At 37.1% G+C, this 10850-nt stretch overlaps 1 pseudogene; it reads left to right on the top strand.

Annotated features, from left to right (window-relative positions):
* Window positions 1-10051, top strand: part of LOC102868721 — a 30294-nt pseudogene extending 20243 nt beyond the window's left edge.
* The last annotated feature ends 799 nt before the right edge of the window (window positions 10052-10850 follow it).

Here is a 10850-nt window from a genome sequence, read left to right as displayed (position 1 = left end):
AAAAAAAAAAGAAAGCTGGACACTGACTAAGGATGATGGAAGGAGAATTGATGCCTTTGAGCTGTGGTGCTGGAGAAGAGTATTGAATATACCATGGACTGCTATGAGAACAAATAGGTTAATCTGAGAGAGGGTGAAACTAGGCTTCTCCTTAGAGGCAATGATTCTGAAGCTTCATCTGACATACTTTGGACATATTGCAAGGAGGAATCAGTGCTCAGAGAGGGACATTATGCTTGGGAGGATGAAGGTAAAGCACAAGAGAGGATGACCATTGATAAAATAGATTTACTCAGTGACTGGGGTAATGGGGATAGGTGTGTCAAAGATGATAAATTGGCTTAGGATAGAGCAGGGTTCAGAGCTATTGTACATAAGGTTGCTATGCACCATGAGTGACTTGACAACATATAACAACAACGGTAGTAGTATTTTGCTTGAATGTGATATTAATAAAATTGTTCAATAATTTCCACACTGTTGGATCACCTTTCAAATCTCTTTGCATAGTCAATAAAACACAAGAAGATGTTTTTCTGGTATTCTGCTTTCGGCCAAGATTCATCCAACATCAGCAATGATAGCCCTGGTGTCCAGGCTTCTTCCAAAATCAGCTTAAATATTTGGCAGTTGTCTGTTGGTGTATTGTTCCAGGATTGTTTGGATATTGTTCATCAAGATTCTACTTGCATATGATATTGATATTGTTTGATAATTTCCACATTGTTTTGAGTCACCTTTCTTGGCAGAGACATCTTAGCTGTAAGATAAAGACAAGGAGGTGTGGGTATAAAGAGTGTATTATAATGTAAAGGGCAAAGAATTAATAGAATACAAAAGGTGGCATTACTTCTGGTGACTAAGCAACCTTTGGCAACTTAATGTCTTTGAGAACCAGTTTCATAAATAATAATGTCTAATTAAAAATAATTTTTGAAAATTTGAGGTAAAAATTTAATTTACATCATTACAGTATCATTTATGACATATTTCTGTCTTTAACTGACTTTCTTGGAATAGTTTCCATCCTTCTTTCTTTCTAGGAGAGTTTGAATTCTTGTCTTTATGTTTTTTTTGCAAGTTTTATGCATTTTTGAAAATACTTTGCAAGATAATTATTGCTTTTATTAACTTGCAAGTCTGTCTTACTCATTAGTCTGTGAATTCCTTAAAGGAAAAAGAATATATCTTTTTGGCTGTATATACCTAGTAAATGAGATATATCGCATCAGGCAATTTGTTGTTTAGAATAAAAAGAGTGAAATAATGGATGGGTGACAGGCGTGGAGGACTCACTAATTGGCATAATTGCATACCAATCTTCTACTCCTATCTGCAAGAACAACTGCTTAAAATGTTAAGTCAAAACAAATAAAGTTTAATAACTTCAGCAAGATTATTGCTCCATTGTGAAGGGTGACTTTCATTGGCACAAGGGAAACTTGCTCCCTGAGCTGGGTATTCTGTTAAAAATACCTTGGAAATGATGCTTATTACATTCATAAACTTAATATGAGTAAATAATTTGGTATGTGTTAATCTTTCTTCCTAAATGTAAAGGCAAGTTATAATTCTTAATTTTCTGGAAAATGAAATTAAATGTTAAACACACGATCTTAATACTTTTTTTTATCTTAATAATCTTAACGAGACAAAAAAAAATCCAACATCCGGTTTTCAAAATGCTTACTTTTTTAAGAACTATTTTTTTAAAGCCAAATAGGTGAAAAAGATTTATTAAGGTAAAGCAATAGAGGCTTGACTGGTGAAAGAGATTGGCTGTGCAGAAGAGTTAGAGAGAAAAGGAAAGGAAAGGAAAGGGGAGAGGATACACTTTTGGAAAGTCAGGGGTGGGGCCAAACCTTTGGGCATGCTTTCAGCAGAAAAGGGAGCAACTGGCAGGGGGGCATAATTTTATTGTGTTACATAGCTTTATAGTGTAAGGGTAACTCTCCATTACTTAGAGCAGAATAAAGGAAAAGATGTATTAAAACGGAGGTATTTCCTGGACCACTGTGTACAAGACATTCTGTCTCCTAGATTTCAGGATGTACTTTCTGGCTTTGTCTTTTCTTTCTGTGCTCAATAAGCAGGACAATTTTTGAATGGGTTGACTTTGTGAGGAAGTTTGCAAATTTTTATATCTTAGATAATGTTCAACCTCAATTTCCAAATTCCAGCTGAAAGGAACACTGAGGAAATGAAGTAGAAGTGATTTTGATTCTCAAAGGGTCTTTTGTCTGTTTCTGATAAAGAGTAAAGTTATATGTAGGTGGTGGGTAGTGCCATCATAACCTGCTTTATTTTACTTGAATATGGAAGGTCAATACATTAAACTATCAGGGAGGAGGGATTGCATTGACAAGTCCCTGAATGACAATTTTTAAAAAAATCCTTGACAGCATGTTGAAAACAGTGGTAAAACTTTTTTTCTGAAAAGAAAAAAAGATCATCATTTAAATGACAGATGAAGGTGGATGATGGACAAAATGCATTATTGTTCAAGTGTCTCCTTGTTTTTAAAAAAGAATTATTACATTTTGAAGACTGAATTCAACTTGGTTAAGTAATAATATATCAGTTTGTCAGTAAGACAGTGGAGCTGTTTTAAAGTCATGTTTTTAAAATTTCTTGCAGTGTTAGTTATGTCTTCAAATGTGCAGTGCCATAAAAAAATAAGGAAAAAAGAAATAAATCCTACTTTATTTTAATACACTATTAAAAATAGTTTCCAGTTTATAAAACAATATAATAAATAAGTTTAAAGGTTTTCAAAATGTAAAGTATGTCCTATTCAAAAGTTATGCCAAATGAAAACTGACTTCATTTGAGTCAATAGCCTTTTTCTGCAACTTGAGAATTTATTTTCATAATTAGTGGTCACTTAACAAATTTCCAAAGGACTCCAACCCTGGATCTATACCAGCATATGTCTTACCTTGTAAGTCAACTTCTATTGCGTGAATATAAACTTAACCATATTAAAAGTCTAAAAAAAGAAATCAAATTTTAATATGTATATGTATGTATGTGGACATGTTGGACAGTGTTTGGTGGAGCTTCCTAATTAAAACAAGCGTGGAAGCAGGAGTGGCATCCACTGCCTAAATAGCTTGCCTCCGGAAATTCTATGAACTTTGATAAATATTGATAGTTCTAGAAAGGCTTCACGCCTTTTGTTCATAGGGTTACTATGAGTTGTGCTTGACTCGAAGGTAATCAACAACAACAACAACAACAACAACAACATCATAAATATATATGTGTGTGTGTGTGTATGTGTATATATATGTATATATGTGTATATGTGTGTGTGTGTGTGTGTGTGTGTGTGTAGAGATAGAGAGAAGCAAAAAAAAAAAATAGTTTAAGGAATAGTCACCGCTATTACTTAGTAGTCCCATGCTTTGTGAAGGTGGCAAAGAACCAGGCAGTGTTTGAACTATTATGCATAGGGTCACTGTGCAACAGAACGAACTCGGTAGCACCTAACAAGAACTGTATGAAAACTTTTCCTTTAACAAGTGAACATTTTCAAAACTTGATAATTTGCTAAATATGACTTTTTATCCTTTTTATGAAAATAATACTTACATTCTAATTGAGAATTTAGATAATTTTCACATTCTTATTAAGATTTTTCATGCTCTGGTGGATTAGTTCATAGGGAGTTTCACGGATAACATCAGCTGCTCTAAAGGAGAAAGATGGGCAGTCTCCTCCTGTTGGATTTACAGAGTCTGAAAACCAGCTAGAGGGTAAACTATGAGTCACTTCTGACTTGATGACAATTTAAGAAGTTAGAGAATCCTCAATTTTTTCTTTACAAATTAAGTTTGGGTAAACATTTCTGCCCACAAAAATTTGCTGTGTATAAGCAATTCATAAAAAAAAATCATTTAAGCTCAATTTCTTTTAAAAAATGTACAGATTTACTTTTTTGTGGCTTTTAGTCTATTTTATTCCACCTCCAACTTTATGGCATTGAACTGCAAACACTTATTTACTCAGCCAAATTTTATTATTTTTAAATTAAGATCTTAATGTTTCCATCAAAGAATAAATATCCTCTGTGTATGATGAAGAACTCTCTCCCACAATCCAGTTCCTAAGTCATGACTCAAGAAAAATTTCACATTTCTGTTAGGAAATCTTTAAAGGTAAATAAAGCATGAGGAATTGGGAAATACAGCATTAGTCACATTCTTAATTTCCAATTTGCTTTCCAGTAGATTTCCAGTGTTACTATTATCTGTCTGTACTTCTTGGTAGTATGTTGTTTTGATTTGGTGCCTCAGAGTGATTCTAATTCACATTGACCTGATGAAGCAGAAAGTAACACTATTCTTTCCCATGCTTACAGTTGCTGCTATACTTAAGGAAGCTGTATAGTCATTGTGTTAATCCATCTTATTGAGGGTCCCTTTATGTTCACTGACCCTCTGCTTTGTTGCTGTTGTTATATGTTAGCAAGGTAGGGCCAACTTGTGGCTAATCCTTCAGGAGGTTTTCAGAGGTCGTAAATCAAGTGGAAAGAAAGTTCCCATTTGTCTCCGATGGAGAAACTGGTGGATGGAAGGAGAGACAAGTTGGGAACACTAAAGCATTACGGCTTTCTTTTTTCCACAAGTGGGTGGCTGCAGAGCAGACTTTCTGGATGAATTAGGGGTCTCTGGACCAGAGTTTGCCAGCATTGGGGTGTGCTGGAATGGTAAAATACTGAAATGGATGGCCACTCCTGGAACATAGGGGTGGATGTTTCTCCTGAGTCTGAGGGTCAGCTGGATGATAGATGAATGCAGCTTCTGGAGCCTGGAAGGAGAGGCAAAAATCAAGCATTCTTCTAGGTCATATATCTCTTGTGAGTCCACTTGCCATACAGAGTGTCATGAGCTTTGAGCCTTTATTAATTACTCATAGACATATTACAAAAGCCAATTACAATTTATTGATTAATTCATAGCAATGATTGCAATTTACCTACATTGCAACTAATAAATTCATCACAAAATGTTGATTCGTTGATTCATAACAAGCACCAGTTAATTGCAATTTATCTATATTGCAATTCATAAATTCATCACATCTTGATTCATTAATTCGTAGTAAGCATTAACCAGTTAATTATAGTTTATCTACATTGACATTCACAAATTCATCACAACATATTGATTCATTAATTTATAGTAAGCATTAAATAGTTAATTACAATTTATCTACAGTGCAATTCATAACTTCATCACGTGTTGATTCATCAACAGAGGAGAACACTCACTCACCCCAGGATCCCAACTCATCGTCTTCTTTTTGCCTCTCATAGTCATTAGTGCTGTTGGGGGGTTCTCCACTAATTCAACAGGTCAGTGTGGCCAGGGGTTCTCAGCTAGTTCAGCAATTTGACGTAACCAGGGTCCATAGGTGTGGGCAGAATCCACCACTGTCTCAGTAGTTCATGTCCATCAGTGTAGGCTAGAGTTCTCAACTCTGAAAAGAGTCTTTGGGTCTTCAGCTCTGAAAAGAGCCCTTAAGTCTTTAGCTCTGAAAAGAGCCTTTGGGTCTTCAGTGTTCAGCTCAGTAGTCCCAGTTGAAGTGGAGAGAGAGTTTCAGGTTGAACTCTTTGGGGTATAAATACCCTTAGCTTGGATACTAGATGCTGCATCATATTCAACCAGGGGCATTCAACTTTGAGTTTTCAAACAAATACATTAGTCCCAAAGCAACATAGGTTTAACCAATCATGTTCTATCCTTGGTAACATGGCATTAGCCAGTCATATCTCCTTATCCAGGGCCTGCACCTGTTGTGATCAGGGGGCCCTTGGCTTCAGAGAGGCCTAATTGGACATATTAACTCTTCAGTACATTTTCACAAGTATTCTTTTTTGTTGTTGTTGTTGTTGTTGTTGTTTTCACAAATATTCTCAACATAATTCCTAAGAGCAAATTACTAATATATTTCTTATTTTAATTATCACATATGATTTAGCAAGTTCTTAAAATATTTCCTACCTTAATTTTTAATATATATCTGATTCCCAATATATTTTTTACTTTTAAATTTACATTTTCTTGGCAACATGAGCAGTAACAAGTTACATTCCCTTATCAGGATTCACACAGTAGCTTTACAGGCAAGTTATTGACAGTTATATTCCTATATCAAGGGTTTGTACCTCATGTGGTCAGTGGGGCTCTAGGCCTCAAACAGGCCCATTTCAGCATGTTACACTGTTAATATATTTTTTCATAAATATTCCTATACTTAAGCATCAAATTCATTATAATATTTTTCCGCAGAAAAATACAATTTAACATATCCCATAATAATATGTTACAGCAAAATTAATATATTTTTCTTACAATTAAGCTGCTCTAACACAAAGGTAACTTGTCATTGCTATGAAGCTGAACACTGTGACACTGATGTGTCAAATGCAGTAATGGTTACCCATGGTGGATGATGTTGGGTGGAGCTTGTTTTAGTAACAAGCTTGAAAGCAGAAATGGGATCCACTTTCATAACACCTTGCCTCTGGAAACCCTATGAACCTGAAAAAGGATGAAAGGCATTCAAGTATGGAGGATTTTCATTCATAGGGTCGCTATGAGTCATCTATGACTTGACAGCATTTAACAACAATAACAACCTTTAGGTTGATAGTATAACTTCTTATTGCTAAGCTAACTTTCTTTTACTACTGATGTTGTTCTTCTTCTGGGAGTGGTCCCTCTTGATCTCCTAATAAAATGTCAAAAGTATGTGAGACAAAATATTGTCACTGTCATTTCTTAGCAATATTCTAATTGCACTTACTCCAAGACAGATTTATTTATTCTTTTTGTAGTACAAAGCATATTCAATATTCACTGCCAAAGCCATAATTAAAGATGACAGCTTTTCTTTCATCTTCTTAATTCATTGTCCAGCTTTTGCATGCATTGGAGATGATTCAAAATAACCTGGCCTGGAGATATGTATGAATACTATTTCCTCCATCTGTAAAATGATATCATTGGGGTGGATAATCTCAGAGTTCTCTTTCAGTTTCAAAATATTTTATTAATTATAATTTTGAACCTTCTGAAATCATGTCAATAAGAATTAAATTTTCTCTCTTCTCATCTGGAAGTAAAAGAGCTTAATAGGAGATTCCAAAGGGCAGCCTCAAAAAAACAAAGCAAACTACTATAACAGAACTTGCAGAGACCATGAATTAGAGAATAAAAAAGGGAAGAATTCTGGGTGTTTCTCAAGCTGAAAGAACTGAAAAAGAAAGCCAGGCCTAGAGTTCTAATATTTAGAAGTGCTATGATAAAATCTTGAATGATCTAGGAAGCATCAGAAGAAGATCGAGGGAATACACAGAATCCCTATACTAGAAGAATTGGCTGACACTGAAATATTTGAGGAAACACCATATGATCAAGAGTTAATGATATGAAGGAAGAAGGTCAAGCTACACTGAAGGCATTGGCAAAAAAATACGGTCCCAAGAATCGATGGAATACTAATTGACAAGTTTCAAATAATAATACAACCTTGGGGATGCTCACCAGAATATGCAAAAAAATTTGCCAAGAAATTCTGCCTGGCTGACTGACTGGAAGAGATTAATATTTACTCCTATTCCCAAGGCAGATGATTCAACAGAATGTAGAAATTATCAAACAATATCATTAATATATTTGTAAGCAGAATATTGCTAAAAAGAATTTAAAAATGGCTAGGAAGTTCATAGACAGAGAACTGCTAGATGTTTAAGCTGGACTTATAAGAGGCTATGGAACCAGGGATATCATGGCTGATGTCAGATGGATCCTGGCTGAAAGCAGAGAATACCAGAAGTACATCTATTTCTGCTTTATTGACTATGCAAAGACATTTGACTGTGTGGATTTTAACAAATTCTGGATAACATTGAGATTAGGAATCTAGAACACTTAATTGTGCTCATGCAAAACCTATACATAAACTAAGGGACTATTGTGAGAACGGAGCAATGAAACACTGTTGATGTTACATTGTTAAGTGCTGTCGAGACGTAGGTGACTCATAGCAACTCTATGAAGGAAAGTCCTCAACACTTGAGTGACTTTCATCCTTTCTCCAGGTTCATGGGGTTTCTGGAGGTAAGCTATTTACAGTCGTGGATGCCACTCCTGCTTCCAAGCTTATTTGAATCAGGGAGCTCCACCCAACACCATCCACCATGGGTAACAATTATCGCATTTGACATATCAGTGTCACAGTGTTCAGCTTGACAGCAACCCAAATTACCTCTGTATGGTAAGCGGACACAGCAGGGCTATATGACCTAGAAGAATGTTTGACCAAAAACAATAAAAAACAGACTTGAGGGCCGCGGATTAGAGTCACCCACCTTTGGCTTGGTAGCATCATCATTTTCGGTCCACTAGGCCAAATGGTTTCTCTCTATGTTGTTAAGTGCCGTCGAGTTGTAGGTGACATTACAATGGTTTAAAATTAAGAAAGGTTTGCATCAGAGTTGTATCCTTTCTCCATACCTATTCCTACTTTTAACTCATTTGAGAAGTTGAATTCTATGAAGAAAAATGTGGCATCAGGATTGGAGGAAGACTCATCAATAACCAATGTTATACAGATCACACAGCCTTGCTTACTGAAAGTGAGGAAGAATTAAAGTGCATGCTGCAGAAGACAAAACACTTTAGCCATCAATCTGGATTGTATCTCAATGTCAGGAAAACAAAAATTCTTACCAATGGACCAATAGGCAACATCATGATATATGGAAAAAAGATTAAAACTGTCAACAACTTCATCTTGCTTAAATCCACAGTCAATATACTTGGTGCCAGCAGTAAGAGGACAAGGGGATGTACTGCATTTGGGAAGTCTGTAGTCAGGGACCTGTCCAAATTATTGAAGAACAATGATGTAAGTTTGAGGCCTAAAGTCCACCTGATTCAGGCCATGGTCTTTTCTATCACTTGCTGTACTACCGAGAGCTGGACAATTAATAGAGATGGCAGAATAAGAATGATACCTTTGCACTGATATTGGAGGAGAGTACTGAATATCCCATGGACTGCTAAAAGAACATGTCTTGAGTTCTATCAGTAGCGGGAGAGGAGAGCTGATCCCTGAGAGCCCTGAGCAGCCCCACCACCGCTGGCCTAGTTACCATCACACTCCAGGAGGAGCCGCCGCTGCCACAGCCGGCCCCAGTCACCATCACTGCAACCATGAGTAGGGAGGCCCTGACCCAGCAGCCGCCCACCGCCCCCACCTTCAGCGCTGGGAACAGTGAAATGGTTCAATGTAAGGAACGGATGTGGGTTCATCAACAGGAATGACCCCAGACTGCCATTAAGAAGAATAACCCCAGGAAGTACCTTTGCAGTGTAGGAGATGGAGAGACTGTGGAGTTTGATGTTGTTGAAGGAGAAAAGGGTGTGGAGGCAGCAAATGTTACAGGTCCTGGTGGCGTTGCAGTGCAACTCAGTGTATATGCAGCCGACTGTAACCATTATAGATGTTATCCACGTCGTAGGGGTCCTCCACGTAATTGCCAGCAGAATTACCAGAATAGTGAGAGTGGGGAGAAGAACGAGGGATCGGAGAGTGCTCCCGAAGGCCAGGCCCAACAACGCCGGCCCTACCGCAGGGGACAGTTCCCACCTTACTACATGTGGAGACTCTATGGGCGTCGACCACAGTATTCCCACCCTCCTGTGCAGGGAGAAGGGATGCAGAATGCTGACAACCAGGGTGCAGGAGAACAAGGTAGACCAGTGAGACAGAATATGTATGGGGTTTTAGGCCACGAATTCACAGGGGCCCTTCTCGCCAAAGACAGCCTAGAGAGGACTACAATGAAGAAGATAAAGAAAATAAAAATGAGACCCAAGGTCAGCAGCCACCTCAACATCGGTACCATCGCAACTTCAATTACCAATGCAGACGCCCAGAAAACCCTAAACCACAAGATGGCAAAGAGACAAAAGCAGCCGATCCACCAGCTGAGAATTCGTCCGGTCCCGAGGATGAGGAGGGCGGAGCTGAGTAAATGGCAGCTTACTATCTCTACAATCATCCGGTTTAGTCATCCAACAAGAAGAAATGAATATGAAATTCCAGCAGTAAGAAATGAACAAAAAGATTGGAGCTGAAGACCATAAGTGCTTTGCCTGTTGACCAGATAACTAGAACTATCTGCATTATCTATGCAGCATGGGGTTTTTACTAGTTTTACCTAAAGATGTTTCTCTTTTGGTAATGACAAACGTGTTTTTTAAAAAGCCTGGTTTTTCTCAATACACCTTTAAAGGTTTTTTAATTGTTTCATATCTGGTCAAGTTGAGATTTTTAAGAACCTCATTTTTAATTTGTAATAAAAGTTTACAACTTGATTTTTTTTAAAAAAAGGTCAACTAAACTGCAAGCACCTGTTAATAAAGGTCTTAAATACTAATACTAATACTAATACTAAATACTAATACTGAACTTGTTTTGGAGAAGGCACAGCCAGAGTATTCCAGGAAGACAAAGATTACATGGCTTCATCTCACATTCTTTGGGCATACTGCTAGTAGACTATTCCTTGGAGGGGAATCATGCTTGGAAAGATGAAGGGGTGGCAAAAGAAAAGATCCCTATGAAATAGATAGACACAGTGACTGCAGCAATGGGCTTGAGTGTGTCAGAGATTGTGATACTGGCACAGGATAGGACAGAGTTCAAATTTATTGCTCATAAGGGCATTATGAGTCATATTCTACTCCAAGGCACCTAGCGACAACAGCAACCTCTCCATTTATATTTATTTATCTAAGTGGTTTTTTGTTTGTTTTAATTTTTTTGTAATT

This window comes from Elephantulus edwardii, unplaced genomic scaffold (genome assembly GCF_000299155.1).
Source record: "Elephantulus edwardii isolate Elephantulus edwardi_28Jun2011 unplaced genomic scaffold, EleEdw1.0 scaffold00206, whole genome shotgun sequence".
Lineage (NCBI taxonomy): Eukaryota > Metazoa > Chordata > Mammalia > Macroscelidea > Macroscelididae > Elephantulus > Elephantulus edwardii.
This window is presented reverse-complemented; position numbering and strand designations above follow the sequence as displayed.